The sequence below is a fragment of the Pygoscelis adeliae genome, unplaced genomic scaffold (genome assembly GCF_000699105.1).
Source record: "Pygoscelis adeliae isolate BGI_AS28 unplaced genomic scaffold, ASM69910v1 Scaffold62, whole genome shotgun sequence".
NCBI classification, from domain to species: Eukaryota; Metazoa; Chordata; class Aves; order Sphenisciformes; family Spheniscidae; genus Pygoscelis; species Pygoscelis adeliae.
In genome coordinates this window covers 2,399,157-2,405,907 of record NW_008824401.1, presented here as the reverse complement: position 1 = coordinate 2,405,907, position 6,751 = coordinate 2,399,157, and the positions used below count along the sequence as shown (strand labels likewise).

The following is a 6,751-nucleotide window of genomic DNA, read 5'->3' as shown; positions in this document are numbered from 1 at the left end:
CGGGGCTGCGGGGGGCAGCGCTCCCGGGGCCTGCCTCTAGTGGCAGGGGGGGGTGGCAGCCAGTTGCTCCTGGCCCCGGCCACGCCCTGTCAGCCACCCTGGTGAGAGCTGCCAGCTCCCAACGTGTCTCTGTGCTCCCCCGTGGGTTCCCTGGCTCAGGAAACCCCCCTGTACGCCACCATCCGCTGCTCCGCTGCGGGACGCGCCTGCACCGGAGCTGATAGCCTCTGCGAGTTTCACAGTTACTGTATAAGTTACAGCGTGCATGAAAATGGACATATGTGTTTAACTGAAAATACACAATGCCTGGCATGTGTGTAACTGAAAATACCTAACTTGACCCACAGATACTATAATGACATAACAGTACAATCTATTTTCAAGACCAAATGAGCACGGTAAGATCAAAAATAGACTATTTGAATGAAAATTTACTTAGTGCTAATCTATATATTTACAGGTATGCCATGAGAATAAATTTGATCAACTTTGATGCATAATATGCAATCAGATTTTCCCCTTTTCTCCTTTCACCAAATTATGAGATAGAAGAAATATCCTATTTTAGGTTATAAAGGCTTTAAAATGAAAAAAAAAAAAAAAGAGCCTACCTTAAGATCTGTTGAAAGAAGTAAATCTTTATCGGGGGGATTAGAATTCCACTCTCTGATATTGCTTTATGAAAGAGACCCTTAGACAAAGGAGATAACACCTGCCAAGAAGGGAAGAACAGAAAATATTTATTCTACGTTGAGGTCCATATCCCATAACTTATGCTTGACTAGACTGCTGGATTCAGTGGGGAATTACACATTTTTATGTGCTTACAGGGGTAGTGCCCAGACTTAGCACAATGTGCCATTAATCTCACTTTGAAAAATCAGATTAAGCATGAAATGTTACACTAATTGAGTTTTTGAAGGTTTTTTTTAAGACTTTACTTTTTAGTATATCTACTGCATGCCTACATGTGCAAAAACAGCACAAGATCCTGCAGATACACCAAAGAGTGTGACAGATCCTGGATCTCCACCAAAGTGTTCAATATTTTCTTGGATCCACCAAAAAGCTGCTACTTGATCCAAAAATTCCCAGTTCCCACGAGCATGTTCATCACCAGTACTGAAAGAAAAGCAGTATAAGCCAACTTCTCAGGAAGAGTAATAGTTCTTCTAATACCAGAATAAAATAAACCTCACCAACTTAAATTTTGTACAAAGTATCATAGTTGGCCAAATATGAATATATTGTATAGCCTACTGACCTAAAGCCCTTCATAGTCAGATCTAAGCCCCACTGACTTACTTGCCTCTATTGTTTGTTCATCCATACACAGATGGATTCCTGGCCTTTACACTATATGATTTTTTGCTTTACACACCCATGGATGGAAGTAAAGGCAAGAACAAACATCCTATTCAGAACCAATTAAGCCCAACTATGATTTGATAGCAGGCTACAATCAAATGACAATGCAAATGGAATTTACGGACATTTCTCAATGTTCTTAAGTCCTGATGTCAGTGCACTATGTACATTTAAACCACTGTAACAGTGGGAAGCTGGTCCAGAAGTTCAGCTCATGTACAAAACAAAACTACCCGTGCTTTAAACATGATAGGAAGTATTTTGTAAAAAGTGAAATAGGTCATCTTACTTGAGGAATCCAAGGAGTCCAAGTCTGTACTGAATTATTACTACCACAATATTCTTGTAGGCTTGATAGTGCAGAACCATCATACCTAGAAGCACCGCCAAATATAAAATTGCCTCCATGGATCCACACCATTACCTTAGAGAAAAAAAGGTGACACACTTTTATACATTGCTTGGTAGATCTCATTTGAAAAAGGAAGACAACAACAGAGAACTAGGAACTCCAAATCACCGAAGCTCAATGGGAGCTGAATTTTAGGTTGGTGGGCTTTGAATTTTACATAATAATATGTCCTGGTTTCAGCAGGGACAGAGTTAATTTCCTTCCTAGTAGCTGGTACAGTGCTGTGTTTTGGATTTAGGATGAGAACAATGTCGATAATACACTGATGTTTTAGTTGTTGCTAGGTAATGCTTACACTAGCCAAGGACTTTTTAGTTTTCCATGCTGGACCGACTGAGAAGGCTGGAGGTGCACAAGAAGCTGGGAGGAGGCACAGCCAGGACAGCTGACCCCAACTGGCCAGAGGGACATTCCATACCATGGGACGTCATGCTCAGTACATAAACTGGGGAAAGCTGCCCAGGGGAGGCCGCTGCTCAGGGACTGGCTGGGCATCGGTTGGCGGGTGGTGAACAACTGCACTGTGCATCACTTGCTTTGTGTATTATTATTATCATATTATTATTATTATCATAATTTTATTTCAATTATTAAACTGCTTTTATCTCAACCCACAAGTTTTTCTCACTTGTGCTCTTCAAATTCTCTCCCCCATCCCACCAGGGGTGGGGGGAGTGAGCGAGCAGCTGCGTGGTGCTCAGTTGCCGACTGAGGTTAAACCATGACATAATATTATTTTTGCTAATGCAGCATCACATTTTCAAAAGCAATTAAGTGACTTAGGAGCTATCATTAGGTGCAAATTTTGTATGACACAAGTTTGCACAATGGATTTACGTACAGGTAACTTGTCCTTCTTGTTTGAACCAGCAGGGCTGTAAACATTTAGATACAAACAGTCCTCAGAAGTTCAGAATGGAAGGTGTTTTCCTTTAAAGTTTTTTTCAGCTATTTTCAACATGGACAGATCTTGAGGACATCTTCACAAAAGAAAGGAAGCGTGACTATTAGTAATAAAACTGCAATAGCAACAATGTAACAATGATAGAGAAAACACACTTTCTTTTGCTCCACAAACAGAATCCCCACAGGGTGCTAGAACTTTGTGTTAATTATGAACTTTGTGTTAATTATGTACAGTTAGAGGCACAACCTGTAAAAGCACAGCTCTATACTTGTACTTAAAAAGCTGAATTTTTTCAGCACAGTATAATGAGAAAATGTGATTTCCAAAGCCAGGAATTTCCCAGGAATTCTTTGTGTTTCCTAGTCCCGCAGTTCTTATGAAGTATTTCAGTACTGGCAGCATATTCACTACCAGTCAATACAAGCTCCTTACCAAAAAAATCAGACCTCTATATCCTAATAAACACAACAACACTGACAAACATGAGCAGGTCCTGTACACAAACGATCTGAACAGCTCTCACAGTGGTGGGTAAGAAGTTGCATCTCTCAGATCATGCCAGGGTTCAGGTGGGGAAAACTTAAGGATCCAACAAGTGCTTTTGCAAAAGGAATCCCAAAGAAAATGTTTACAAGTCTGTCTACCCTCTTCACACTGGTTTGTCTCCCTTTGAGCTGTCCAAGTGCGACAGTCACTTCTGGCTCAGCACCAGTCTGCCCTAAGTAACACATAAGGAAAAAAATTAAATTTAAATTGCATCTTCATAATTATCAGACTTTTCAACGAAGCATTTTTTACTGACTGTTTAATTTAGAAGACTTCAGCTTGTTCCTTTCAAATTTGTTCAGTTTTCATTTCGCTTTTGTGCAATGACAGACACCCCCTGCCAAACACTCCCATAGCTGGCTCTGCCAATGACAACTGGAGCTAGGTAAGACATAGTTTACTCACTGTGCAAGAGCATAAAGCTCAAAAACAAATTTCAGAGCAAACAGCAATTGTCAAAATCATTAACATTTTCTAAATTTAGCATCCAACAAGATCTTAAAAATATTGTTTAGATAATTTGGAAATGTTTTTGCTTTCTACATTTTAAGAAAGAAAATTTTATTTTCATAAAATCATCTCAGAAATGGTTTCATCTCACAAAACAAGTAATCTTTGCATGAAGTTTATTAGGATACTTTTGCAGATTGCTAACAAAAGTATAAGAGAGGTACTGCCGTTGAAAATCACTATACTGCAACTTGTTAGTGCAGCTGCTTCCCCAACAGCAATAACAGATTTTGCATCTCACCTTCTGCTCCACAAGTGATGAACGCTATACTACAAAACAAGGTACAAAGCAAAGCAATCTGGCTTTGAGGAGCCATTTTCACCCCTGTTTGGACTCTAGATTATTTTCTGGTTTTATGTGGAAGAGACTGGTACAAAGGTCCCTGCTGAGGGCACTCTGAGTAGGGAGTGCAGCTAAATTCCCTTTTGAACACGCACTGCATTAAGCACTTTCAGAGCTGTACTTGATACAGAGTGTAAATACAATCCCTTAGTGTAAAGCACCTAATCATTACCTGATCCTGAGAATGGATGATCTGAAAATGACCCAACACCATCTGTGAACAACAACAAAAGGTCTAATCATAGTTAATCTGCTGTTAATCCTACAAGCAGAGAAAACAGCGACAGTCTGAAGAGGTTCCAGAGCTCCCAACACTTAAATTCTTCTAAAAAACCCCAAAACAACAACAAAAGCCTCACCAAAAAACAGGATTGCAGATTAAAAATAACTAGGAAGTAACAATTAAAAGAAGAAAAAAAAAATCAAAATAGTTAACTATAAGTTAATAAAACTTCTTGCAGAAGTTTTAATAAGGGCTAGCACATCTGTACCATAATTGACACTATATGTGCTTTCCAGCAGGGACTGGCCTCCAGCCTCCAAATTAGTTCTTTATCCCTTCTTGAATAAAAATAGGCCTCCTGCATTTTTCAAAATTAAAGGGGAGATTAAAGTTGAGGGTCAGATTATAGCTTCTTCTCTATAAGCGGCCTCAGTGGAGGTCAGAAAGCAAGGTCTATTTACCAACACCTTATAGGGTATGTACTTCCCTCAAAAAAGTGGGAAAGGGCCATGACCTCACCTTGTCTATAAAATAGCTTCCTACAGTGGAAATAGGCTGACAATCCAACACTTTTCACCTGCTGGCCCAAAAAGTCCTAAAAAATTTTGTAGTTTGTAGAAGCGTAACATCCCTCAGTGTGGATGACTGGCCCTAAACAGATTAGCCTCAAGGCCTTCTTCATACTTGGGCCTACAAGCCCAGCCTGCTCCACTAACTCCCAATCTTCAACCGGCAAAACACCCTCTACATAACGGGTCTTTGCCTTTCCACCTTTGATTCATTTCACATCTCCTGGATGAATGGTGCCATCAGTATCCAGTTGCAAAGCATACTGCTTCAGGCTCCTCTGCACTGTGTTCACTTACTTCACCTCCAGCATGGACACTCATAAAGCCTGTGAAGCCAACTTCTCCATCACAGACCATACATCATGTAAGTTCATTCTGCTTGGGAAACAGGTTTGTCAGAGTAAGTCAGTTCTTCTCTAACAAAAAGGATTGCAAATAAGATAGGTAAAACAAGATTTTCAGTGCAAGAGAATTCAGAGCTACTTGCTATTTCTTATACAGTTCCTGAGTCTCTGGGTTGTGATAGCTTTGGAAAGTATGCCAATTTCTCATGAATTTCACCTGGAACTGTGTAAATATGCATTGCAGAACATAACTTGCCTCTTATTTTTTATACTTCCCTCAAATCTTTCTGGAAAATCCTTTCTGTTGCAGTTATTTTTGTTCCAGTCCAATGTGAATAGCCCTGGGATTTTTGTCCATTCTTCTTGTGGACTAGGAAGACAGACCAAAACCAGCAGACAGATTTCAACATATGGAAATAGGTGTGTGCACCTGTGTGTGTACACATCCATCCATCCATGCACATATACATGAGGTAGGGAGCAAGGAGTTGGAAAAAGCAGGATTCCACAAGGCTACTTAAGCTGAACACTTTGAATCAGTGAAATCCAACGAATATGGACTTCTCGTGCTGCCAAACTGTACTCCCTTTGTCCAATTAAAAAAAACCCAACAAACCAAAACAAAGCAAACAAAAACCACTTTTAAAATTAGTCAACATCTTTGTCACTAAGGGTAAGCCAGCTCAGTCAGCTTTGTATTTCCTAAACCGCCAGAAAAATGATGCTTACCAACAAAATTTATTATCCAAAACAACGTACATTAATTGAAAGACCAACTTAAGATAACAAAGGATTAGATTAAGAAGTGAACTTTAATGTCAATGTAATCTATATATTAACTGAATATAATACAAAACAAAGATGAAAGCAGAGATAAATGGAACTTTGCTCGCAGGTAGTTTGCTTGTCTTATTTAAAATATCAGCAGATGTGTAAACATATCAGTAATCTTCAGAACAGGTCCCGCTGGGGGCAAACCCAATCTGGCCCAACTCCCTGCAGTCAAAAGCACACCTGAGGTAACCACCGTTTCCGTAAGGCAGTGCTGAGCAACAGAACCACAATATACATCTTTTCTTCCATCTGCACCGTCTTTTGAAGCAGCAAGTCTCAGGTCCTTTCAAATCCTCTTTTCTTTCTGTCAGCCGCCGGGGAAACTGCCGCCCTCCACCTGGGGAGCACGTTCACATCTTCTTACCCATGACCATGACTTGACGTGGCAGGCACGAGAAAAGTCAAATCCTAAACAGATCATTTTTTGCAAAGAGAAATCAAACATGCATGAGATTCAACAAGGCCAAGTGCCGGGTCCTGCACTTTGGCCACAACAACCCCATGCAGCGCTACAGGCTTGGGGAAGAGTGGCTGGAAAGCTGCCTGGCGGAAAAGGACCTGGGGGTGTTGGTCGACAGCCGGCTGAACATGAGCCAGCAGTGTGCCCAGGCGGCCAAGAAGGCCAATGGCATCCTGGCCTGTATCAGAAATAGTGTGGCCAGCAGGAGTAGGGAAGTGATCGTGCCCCTGTACTC

The 6,751-nt window shown here is 40.8% G+C and overlaps 1 pseudogene; it reads right to left on the bottom strand.

Moving 5' to 3' along the window:
- Nucleotides 1-4,060, bottom strand: part of LOC103913767 — a 13,784-nt pseudogene extending 9,724 nt beyond the window's left edge.
- Between the last annotated feature and the right edge of the window lie 2,691 nt (nucleotides 4,061-6,751).